This window comes from Ambystoma mexicanum, chromosome 7p (genome assembly GCF_040938575.1).
Source record: "Ambystoma mexicanum isolate Mex_15411 chromosome 7p, UKY_AmexF1_1, whole genome shotgun sequence".
In the NCBI taxonomy this organism is placed as follows: domain Eukaryota; kingdom Metazoa; phylum Chordata; class Amphibia; order Caudata; family Ambystomatidae; genus Ambystoma; species Ambystoma mexicanum.
This window is the reverse complement of record NC_090939.1, coordinates 108,019,179-108,031,272: the sequence shown is the minus strand read 5'-3', so window position 1 is coordinate 108,031,272 and position 12,094 is coordinate 108,019,179. Positions and strand designations below refer to the sequence as shown.

The following is a 12,094-nucleotide window of genomic DNA, read 5'->3' as shown; positions in this document are numbered from 1 at the left end:
CTTTACAGAGGTATGCAACTGTACAGATGCATAACGGAGCACTTTACAGAGGTATACAACATTACAGATGCATAACGGAGCGCTTTACAGAGGGATACAACATTACAGATGCATAACAGAGCGCTTTACAGAGGTATACAACAGTACAGATGCATAACGGAGCGCTTTACAGAGGTATACAACATTACAGATGCATAACAGAGCGCTTTACAGAGGTATACAACAGTACAGATACATAACAGAGCGCTTTACAGAGGTATACAACAGTACAGATGCATGCCAGAGCGCTTTACAGAGGTATACAACAGTACAGATACATAACAGAGCGCTTTACAGAGGTATACAATATTACAGATATGTAACAGAGCGCTTTACAGAGGTATGAAACTGTACAGATGCATAACGGAGTGCTTTACAGAGGTATACAACAGTACAGATACATAACCAAGCGCTTTACAGAGGTGACAACAGAACAGATACATAACGGAGCGCTTTACAGAGGTATGCAACTGTACAGATGCATAACGGAGCGCTTTACAGAGGTATGCAACTGTACAGATGCATAACGGAGCGCTTTACAGAGGTATGCAACTGTACAGATGCATAACGGAGTGCTTTACAGAGGTATACAACAGTACAGATACATAACAGAGCGCTTTACAGAGGTATACAACATTACAGATACATAACAGAGCGCTTTACAGAGGTATACAACAGTACAGATACATAACAGAGCGCTTTACAGAGGTATGCAACTGTACAGTTGCATATACAACATTACAGATGCATAACGGAGCGCTTTACAGAGGTATACAACATTACAGATGCATAACGGAGCGCTTTACAGAGGTATACAACAGTACAGATGCATAACAGAGCGCTTTACAGAGGTATACAACAGTACAGATGCATAACAGAGCGCTTTACAGAGATATACAACAGTACAGATACATAACAGAGCGCTTTACAGAGGTATACAACAGTACAGATACATAACAGAGAGCTTTACATAGGTATACAACATTACAGATACATAACAGGGCGCTTTACAGAGGTATACAACAGTACAGATACATAACAGAGCACTTTACAGAGGTACACAACAGTACAGATACATAACAGAGCGCTTTACAGAGGTATACAACATTACAGATACATAACAGAGCACTTTACAGAGGTATACAACAGTACAGATACATAACAGAGCGCTTTACAGAGGTATACAACATTACAGATGCGTATACAACATTACAGATGCGTATACAACATTACAGATGCATAACAGAGCGCTTTACAGAGGTATACAACATTACAGATACATAACAGAGCGCTTTACAGAGGAATACAACAGTACAGATACATAACAGAGCGCTTTACAGAGGTATACAACAGTACAGATACATAACAGAGCACTTTACAGAGGTATACAACATTACAGATACATAACAGAGCACTTTACAGAGGTACACAACAGTACAGATACATAACAGAGCGCTTTACAGAGGTATACAAAATTACAGATGCGTATACAACATTACAGATGCGTATACAACATTACAGATGCATAACAGAGCGCTTTACAGAGGTATACAACATTACAGATACATAACAGAGCGCTTTACAGAGGAATACAACAGTACAGATACATAACAGAGCGCTTTACAGAGGTATACAACAGTACAGATACATAACAGAGCGCTTTACAGAGGTATACATCATTACAGATACATAACAGAGCACTTTACAGAGGTACACAACAGTACAGATACATAACAGAGCGCTTTACAGAGGTATACAACATTACAGATGCGTATACAACATTACAGATGCGTATACAACATTACAGATGCATATCGGAGCGCTTTACAGAGGTATACAACATTACAGAGGCATAACGGAGTGCTTTTCTGAGGTATGCAACTGTACAGATGCATAACGGAGCGCTTTACAGAGGTATGCAACTGTGCAGATGCGTATACAACATTACAGATGCATAACAGAGCGCTTTACAGAGGTATACAACATTACAGATGCATAACGGAGAGCTTTACAGAGGTATACAACAGTACAGATGCATACCAGAGCACTTTACAGAGGTATACAATATTACAGATACGTAACAGAGCGCTTTACAGAGGTATGCAACTGGACAGATGCATAACGCAGTGCTTTACAGAGGTATACAACAGTACAGATACATAACCAAGCGCTTTACAGAGGTATACAACATTACAGATACGTAACAGAGCGCTTTACAGAGGTATGCAACTGGACAGATGCATAACAAAGTGCTTTACAGAGGTATACAACAGTACAGATACATAACCAAGCGCTTTACAGAGGTATACAACATTAGAGATATATAATAGAGCGCTTTACAGAGGTATACAACAATACAGATACATAACAGAGCACTTTACAGAGGTATAGAACAGTACAGATACATAACAGAGCGCTTTACAAAGGTATACAACAGTACAGATACATAACAGAGCGCTTTAGAGCGCTTTACAGAGGTATACAACATTACAGATGCGTATACAACATTACAGATGCATAACAGAGCACTCTACAGAGGTATGCAACTGTACAGATGCATAACGGAGCGCTTTACAGAGGTATGCAACTGTACAGATGGATAACGGAGCGCTTTACAGAGGTATGCAACTGTACAGATGCATAACGGAGCGCTTTACAGAGGTATGTAACTGTGCAGATGCGTATACAACATTACAGATGCATAACGGAGCGCTTTACAGAGGTATGCAACTGTACAGATGCAGAACAGAGCGCTTTACAGAGGTATGCAACTGTGCAGATGCATAACGGAGCGCTTTACAGAGGTATGCAACTGTGCAGATGCGTATACAACATTACAGATGCATAACGGAGCGCTTTACAGAGGTATACAACATTACAGATGCATAACGGAGCGCTTTACAGAGGGATAAAACATTACAGATGCATAACAGAGCGCTTTACAGAGGTATACAACTGTACAGATGCATAACGCAGCGCTTTACAGAGGTATGCAACTGTACAGATGCATAACGGAGCGCTTTACAGAGGTATACAACATTACAGATGCATAACGGAGCGCTTTACAGAGGGATACAACATTACAGATGCATAACAGAGCGCTTTACAGAGGTATACAACAGTACAGATGCATAACGGAGCGCTTTACAGAGGTATACAACATTACAGATGCATAACAGAGCGCTTTACAGAGGTATACAACAGTACAGATACATAACAGAGCGCTTTACAGAGGTATACAACAGTACAGATGCATGCCAGAGCGCTTTACAGAGGTATACAACAGTACAGATACATAACAGAGCGCTTTACAGAGGTATACAATATTACAGATATGTAACAGAGCGCTTTACAGAGGTATGAAACTGTACAGATGCATAACGGAGTGCTTTACAGAGGTATACAACAGTACAGATACATAACCAAGCGCTTTACAGAGGTGACAACAGAACAGATACATAACGGAGCGCTTTACAGAGGTATGCAACTGTACAGATGCATAACGGAGCGCTTTACAGAGGTATGCAACTGTACAGATGCATAACGGAGCGCTTTACAGAGGTATGCAACTGTACAGATGCATAACGGAGTGCTTTACAGAGGTATACAACAGTACAGATACATAACAGAGCATTTTACAGAGGTGACAACAGAACAGATACATAACGGAGCGCTTTACAGAGGTATGCAACTGTACAGATGCCTAACGGAGCGCTTTACTGAGGTATGCAACTGTACAGATGCATAACAGAGCGCTTTACAGAGGTATGCAACTGTGCAGATGCGTATACAACATTACAGATGCATAACGGTGCGCTTTACAGAGGTATGCAACTGTACAGATGCATAACGGAGCGCTTTACAGAGGTATGCAACTGTACAGATGCATAACGGAGCATTTAAAGAGGTATGCAACTGTGCAGACGCGTATACAACATTACAGATGCATAACGGAGCGCTTTACAGAGGTATACAACATTACAGATGCATAACATAGCGCTTTACAGAGGTATACAACATTACAGATGCATAACAGAGCGCTTTACAGAGGTATACAACAGTACAGATACATAACAGAGCACTTTACAGAGGTATACAACAGTACAGATGCATAACAGAGCGCTTTACAGAGGTATACAACAGTACAGATACATAACTGAGCGCTCTACAGAGGTATACAACATTACAGATACATAACAGAGTGCTGTACAGAGGTATACAACAGTACAGATACATAACAGAGCGCTTTACAGAGGTATACAACAGTACAAATACATAACAGAGCGCTTTACAGAGGTATGCAACTGTACAGATGCGTATACAACATTACAGATGCATAACGGAGCGCTTTACAGAGGTATACAAGATTACAGATGCATAACAGAGCGCTTTACAGAGGTATACAGCAGTACTGATACATAACAGAGCGCTTTACAGAGGTATACAACAGTACAGATGCATAACAGAGCGCTTTACAGAGGTATACAACAGTACAGATACATAACAGAGCGCTTTACAGAGGTATACAACATTACAGATATATAATAGAGCGCTTTACAGAGGTATACAACAGTACAGATACATAACAGAGCACTTTACAGAGGTATACAACAGTACAGATACATAACAGAGCGCTTTACAAAGGTATACAACATTACAGATACATAATAGAGCACTTTACAGAGGTATACAACAGTACAGATACATAACAGAGCGCTTTAGAGCGCTTTACAGAGGTATACAACATTACAGATGTGTATACAACATTACAGATGCATAACAGAGCACTTTACAGAGGTATGCAACTGTACAGATGCATAACGGAGCGCTTTACAGAGGTATGCAACTGTACAGATGCATAACGGAGCGCTTTACAGAGGTATGTAACTGTGCAGATGTGTATACAACATTACAGATGCATAACGGAGCGCTTTACAGAGGTATGCAACTGTACAGATGCAGAACGGAGCGCTTTACAGAGGTATGAAACTGTACAGATGCATAACGGAGCGCTTTATAGAGGTATGCAACTGTACAGATGCATAACGGATCGCTTTACGGAGGTATGCAACTGTGCAGATGCGTATACAACATTACAGATGCATAACGGAGCGCTTTACAGAGGTATACAACAGTACAGATACATAACAGAGTGCTTTACAGAGGTATACAACATTACAGATACATAACAGAGCGCTTTACAGAGGTATACAACAGTACAGATACATAACAGACCGCTTTACAGAGGTATACAACAGTACAGATGCATAACGGAGCGCTTTACAGAGGTATACAACAGTACAGATGCATAACGGAGCGCTTTACAGAGGTATGTTACTGTGCAGGTGCGTATACAACATTACAGATGCATAACGGAGCGCTTTACAGAGGTATTCAACTGTACAGATGCATAACGGAGCGCTTTACAGAGGTATGCAACTGTACAGATGCGTAACGGAGCGCTTTACAGAGGTATGCAACTGTACAGATGCATAACGGAGCGCTTTACAGAGGTATGCAACTGTGCAGATGCATATACAACATTACAGATGCATAACGGAGAGCTTTACAGAGGTATACAACATTACAGATGCATAACGGAGCGCTTTACAGAGGTATACAACATTACAGATGCATAACAGAGCGCTTTACAGAGGTATACAACAGTACAGATGCATAACAGAGCGCTTTACAGAGGTATACAACAGTACAGATGCATAACAGAGCGCTTTACAGAGGTATACAACAGTACAGATACATAACAGAGCACTTTACAGAGGTATACAACAGTACAGATACATAACAGAGAGCTTTACAGGGGTATACAACATTACAGATACATAACAGGGCGCTTTACAGAGGTATACAACAGTACAGATACATAACAGAGCGCTTTACAGAGGTATACAACAGTACAGATACATAACAGAGTGCTTTACAGAGGTATACAACATTACAGATACATAACAGAGCACTTTACAGAGGTATACAACAGTACAGATACATAACAGAGCGCTTTACAGAGGTATACAACATTACAGATGTGTATACAACATTACAGATGCGTATACAACATTACAGATGCATAACAGAGCGCTTTACAGAGGTATACAACATTACAGATACATAACAGAGCGCTTTACAGAGGAATACAACAGTACAGATACATAACAGAGCGCTTTACAGAGGTATACAACAGTACAGATACATAACAGAGCGCTTTACAGAGGTATACATCATTACAGATACATAACAGAGCACTTTACAGAGGTACACAACAGTACAGATACATAACAGAGCGCTTTACAGAGGTATACAACATTACAGATGCGTATACAACATTACAGATGCGTATACAACATTACAGATGCATATCGGAGCGCTTTACAGAGGTATACAACATTACAGAGGCATAACGGAGTGCTTTTCTGAGGTATGCAACTGTACAGATGCATAACGGAGCGCTTTACAGAGGTATGCAACTGTGCAGATGCGTATACAACATTACAGATGCATAACAGAGCGCTTTACAGAGGTATACAACATTACAGATGCATAACGGAGAGCTTTACAGAGGTATACAACAGTACAGATGCATACCAGAGCACTTTACAGAGGTATACAATATTACAGATACGTAACAGAGCGCTTTACAGAGGTATGCAACTGGACAGATGCATAACGGAGTGCTTTACAGAGGTATACAACAGTACAGATACATAACCAAGCGCTTTACAGAGGTATACAACATTACAGATACGTAACAGAGCGCTTTACAGAGGTATGCAACTGGACAGATGCATAACAAAGTGCTTTACAGAGGTATACAACAGTACAGATACATAACCAAGCGCTTTACAGAGGTATACAACATTAGAGATATATAATAGAGCGCTTTACAGAGGTATACAACAATACAGATACATAACAGAGCACTTTACAGAGGTATAGAACAGTACAGATACATAACAGAGCGCTTTACAAAGGTATACAACAGTACAGATACATAACAGAGCGCTTTAGAGCGCTTTACAGAGGTATACAACATTACAGATGCGTATACAACATTACAGATGCATAACAGAGCACTCTACAGAGGTATGCAACTGTACAGATGCATAACGGAGCGCTTTACAGAGGTATGCAACTGTACAGATGGATAACGGAGCGCTTTACAGAGGTATGCAACTGTACAGATGCATAACGGAGCGCTTTACAGAGGTATGTAACTGTGCAGATGCGTATACAACATTACAGATGCATAACAGAGCGCTTTACAGAGGTATGCAACTGTACAGATGCAGAACAGAGCGCTTTACAGAGGTATGCAACTGTACAGATGCATAACGGAGCGCTTTATGGAGGTATGCAACTGTGCAGATGCGTATACAACATTACAGATGCATAACAGAGCCCTTTACAGAGGTATACAACATTACAGATACATAACAGAGCGCTTTACAGAGGTATACAACAGTACAGATACATATCAGAGTGCTTTACAGAGGTATACAACATTACAGATACATAACAGAGCGCTTTACAGAGGTATACAACAGTACAGATGCATAACGGAGCGCTTTACAGAGGTATGTAACTGTGCAGATGCGTATACAACATTACAGATGCATAACGGAGCGCTTTACAGAGGTATGCAACTGTACAGATGCATAACGGAGCGCTTTACAGAGGTATGCAACTATACAGATGCGTAACGGAGCGCTTTACAGAGGTATGCAACTGTACAGATGCATAACGGAGCGCTTTACAGAGGTATGCAACTGTGCAGATGCGTACACAACATTACAGATGCATAACGGAGTGCTTTACAGAGGTATACAACATTACAAATGCATAACAGAGCGCTTTACAGAGGTATACAACATTACAGATAAATAACAGAGCGCTTTACAGAGGTATACAACAGTACAGATACATAACAGAGCGCTTTACAGAGGTATGCAACTGTACAGTTGCATATACAACATTACAGATGCATAACGGAGCGCTTTACAGAGGTATACAACATTACAGATGCATAACGGAGCGCTTTACAGAGGTATACAACAGTACAGATGCATAACAGAGCGCTTTACAGAGGTATACAACAGTACAGATGCATAACAGAGCGCTTTACAGAGATATACAACAGTACAGATACATAACAGAGCGCTTTACAGAGGTATACAACAGTACAGATACATAACAGAGAGCTTTACAGAGGTATACAACATTACAGATACATAACAGGGCGCTTTACAGAGGTATACAACAGTACAGATACATAACAGAGCACTTTACAGAGGTACACAACAGTACAGATACATAACAGAGCGCTTTACAGAGGTATACAACATTACAGATACATAACAGAGCACTTTACAGAGGTATACAACAGTACAGATACATAACAGAGCGCTTTACAGAGGTATACAACATTACAGATGCGTATACAACATTACAGATGCGTATACAACATTACAGATGCATAACAGAGCGCTTTACAGAGGTATACAACATTACAGATACATAACAGAGCGCTTTACAGAGGAATACAACAGTACAGATACATAACAGAGCGCTTTACAGAGGTATACAACAGTACAGATACATAACAGAGCACTTTACAGAGGTATACAACATTACAGATACATAACAGAGCACTTTACAGAGGTACACAACAGTACAGATACATAACAGAGCGCTTTACAGAGGTATACAAAATTACAGATGCGTATACAACATTACAGATGCGTATACAACATTACAGATGCATAACGGAGCGCTTTACAGAGGTATACAACATTACAGAGGCATAACGGAGTGCTTTACAGAGGTATACAACAGTACAGATGCATAACGGAGCGCTTTACTGAGGTATGCAACTGTACAGATGCATAACGGAGCGCTTTACAGAGGTATGCAACTGTGCAGATGCGTATACAACATTACAGATGCATAACGGAGCGCTTTACAGAGGTATACAATATTACAGATGCATAACGGAGCGCTTTACAGAGGTATACAACATTACAGATGCATAACAGAGCGCTTTACAGAGGTATACAACAGTACAGATACATAACACAGCGCTTTACAGAGGTATACAACAGTACAGATGCATACCAGAGCGCTTTACAGAGGTATACAATATTACAGATACGTAACAGAGTGCTTTACAGAGGTATGCAACTGGACAGATGCATAACGGAGTGCTTTACAGAGGTATACAACAGTACAGATACATAACAGAGCACTTTACAGAGGTGACAACAGAACAGATACATAACGGAGCGCTTTACAGAGGTATGCAACTGTACATATGCATAAGGGAGCGCTTTACGGAGGTATGCAACTGTACAGATGCATAACGGAGCACTTTACAGAGGTATGCAACTGTGCAGATGCGTATACAACATTACAGATGCATAAGGGAGCGCTTTACAGAGGTATGCAACTGTACAGATGCATAACGGAGCGCTTTACAGAGGTATGCAACTGTACAGATGCATAACGGAGCATTTAAAGAGGTATGCAACTGTGCAGACGCGTATACAACATTACAGATGCATAACGGAGCGCTTTACAGAGGTATACAACATTACAGATGCATAACATAGCGCTTTACAGAGGTATACAACATTACAGATGCATAACAGAGCGCTTTACAGAGGTATACAATAGTACAGATACATAACAGAGCACTTTACAGAGGTATACAACAGTACAGATGCATAACAGAGCGCTTTACAGAGGTATACAACAGTACAGATACATAACTTAGCGCTTTACAGAGGTATACAACATTACAGATACATAACAGAGCGCTTTACAGAGGTATACAACAGTACAGAACCATAACAGAGCGCTTTACAGAGGTATACAACAGTACAGATACATAACAGAGCGCTTTACAGAGGTATGCAACTGTACAGATGCGTATACAACATTACAGATGCATAACGGAGCGCTTTACAGAGGTATACAACATTACAGATGCATAACAGAGCACTTTATAGAGGTATACAGCAGTACTGATACATAACAGAGCGCTTTACAGAGGTATACAACAGTACAGATGCATAACAGAGCGCTTTACAGAGGTATACAACAGTACAGATACATAACAGAGCGCTTTACAGAGGTATACAACATTACAGATACATAACAGAGCGCTTTACAGAGGTATACAACAGTACAGATACATAACAGAGCACTTTACAGAGGTATACAACAGTACAGATACATAACAGAGCGCTTTACAAAGGTATACAACATTACAGATACATAATAGAGCACTTTACAGAGGTATACAACAGTACAGATACATAACAGAGCGCTTTAGAGCGCTTTACAGAGGTATACAACATTACAGATGCGTATACAACATTACAGATGCATAACAGAGCACTTTACAGAGGTATGCAACTGTACAGATGCATAACGGAGCGCTTTACAGAGGTATGCAACTGTACAGATGCGTAACGGAGCGCTTTACAGAGGTATGCAACTGTACAGATGCATAACGGAGTGCTTTACAGAGGTATGTAACTGTGCAGATGCGTATACAACATTACAGATGCATAACGGAGTGCTTTACAGAGGTATGCAACTGTACAGATGCAGAACAGAGCGCTTTACAGAGGTATGCAACTGTACAGATGCATAACAGAGCGCTTTACAGAGGTATGCAACTGTACAGATGCATAACGGAGCGCTTTATAGAGGTATGCAACTGTGCAGATGCGTATACAACATTACAGATGCATAACAGAGCGCTTTACAGAGGTATACAACTGTACAGATGCATAACGGAGCACTTTACAGAGGTATGCAACTGTACAGATGCATAACGGAGCGCTTTACAGAGGTATACAACAGTACATATACATAACAGAGCACTTTACAGAGGTGACAACAGAACAGATACATAACAGAGCACTTTACAGAGGTGACAACAGAACAGATACATAACGGAGCACTTTACAGAGGTATGCAACTGTACAGATGCATAACGGAGCGCTTTACGGAGGTATGCAACTGTACAGATGCATAACAGAGCGCTTTACAGAGGTATGCAACTGTGCAGACGCGTATAAAACATTACAGATGCATAACGGAGCGCTTTACAGAGGTATACAACATTGCAGATGCATAACATAGTGCTTTACAGAGGTATACAACATTACAGATGCAAAACAGAGCGTTTTACAGAGGTATACAACAGTACAGATACATAACAGAGCAATTTACAGAGGTATGCAACAGTACAGATGAATAACAGATCGCTTTACAGAGGTATACAACAGTACAGATACATAACTGAGCGCTTTACAGAGGTATACAACATTACAGATACATAACAGAGTGCTTTACAGAGGTAAACAACAGTACAGATACATAACAGAGCGCTTTACAGAGGTATGCAACTGTACAGATGCGTATACAACATTACAAATGCATAACGGAGCGCTTTACAGAGGTATACAACATTACAGATGCATAACAGAGCGCTTTACAGACAGTACTGATACATAACAGAGCACTTTACAGAGGTATACAACAGTACAGATGCATAACAGAGCGCTTTACAGAGGTATACAACAGTACAGATACATAACAGAGCCCTTTACAGAGGTATACAACAGTACAGATGCATAACAGAGCGCTTTACAGAGGTATACAACAGTAAAGATACATAACAGAGCGCTTTACAGAGGTATACAACATTACAGCTACATAACAGAGTGCTTTACAGAGGCATACAACAGTACAGATATATAACAGAGCGCTTTACAGAGGTATACAACAGTACAGATACATAACAGAGCGCTTTGAAGAGGTATACAACATTACAGATACATAACAGAGCACTTTACAGAGGTATACAACAGTACAGATACATAACAGAGCACTTTACAGAGGTATACAACATTACAGATGCGTATACAACATTACAGATACATAACAGAGCGCTTTACAGAGGTATGCAATTGTACAGATGCATAACGGAGCGCTTTACAGAGGTATGCAACTGTACAGATGCATAACGGAG

At 40.4% G+C, this 12,094-nt stretch overlaps 1 protein-coding gene across 2 annotated transcripts in view; it reads left to right on the top strand.

The window, feature by feature from the left end:
- DRD3 (dopamine receptor D3) overlaps positions 1–12,094 on the top strand; it is a 1,457,150-nt gene that overhangs the window by 1,037,355 nt on the left and 407,701 nt on the right. The window lies entirely within an intron of this gene.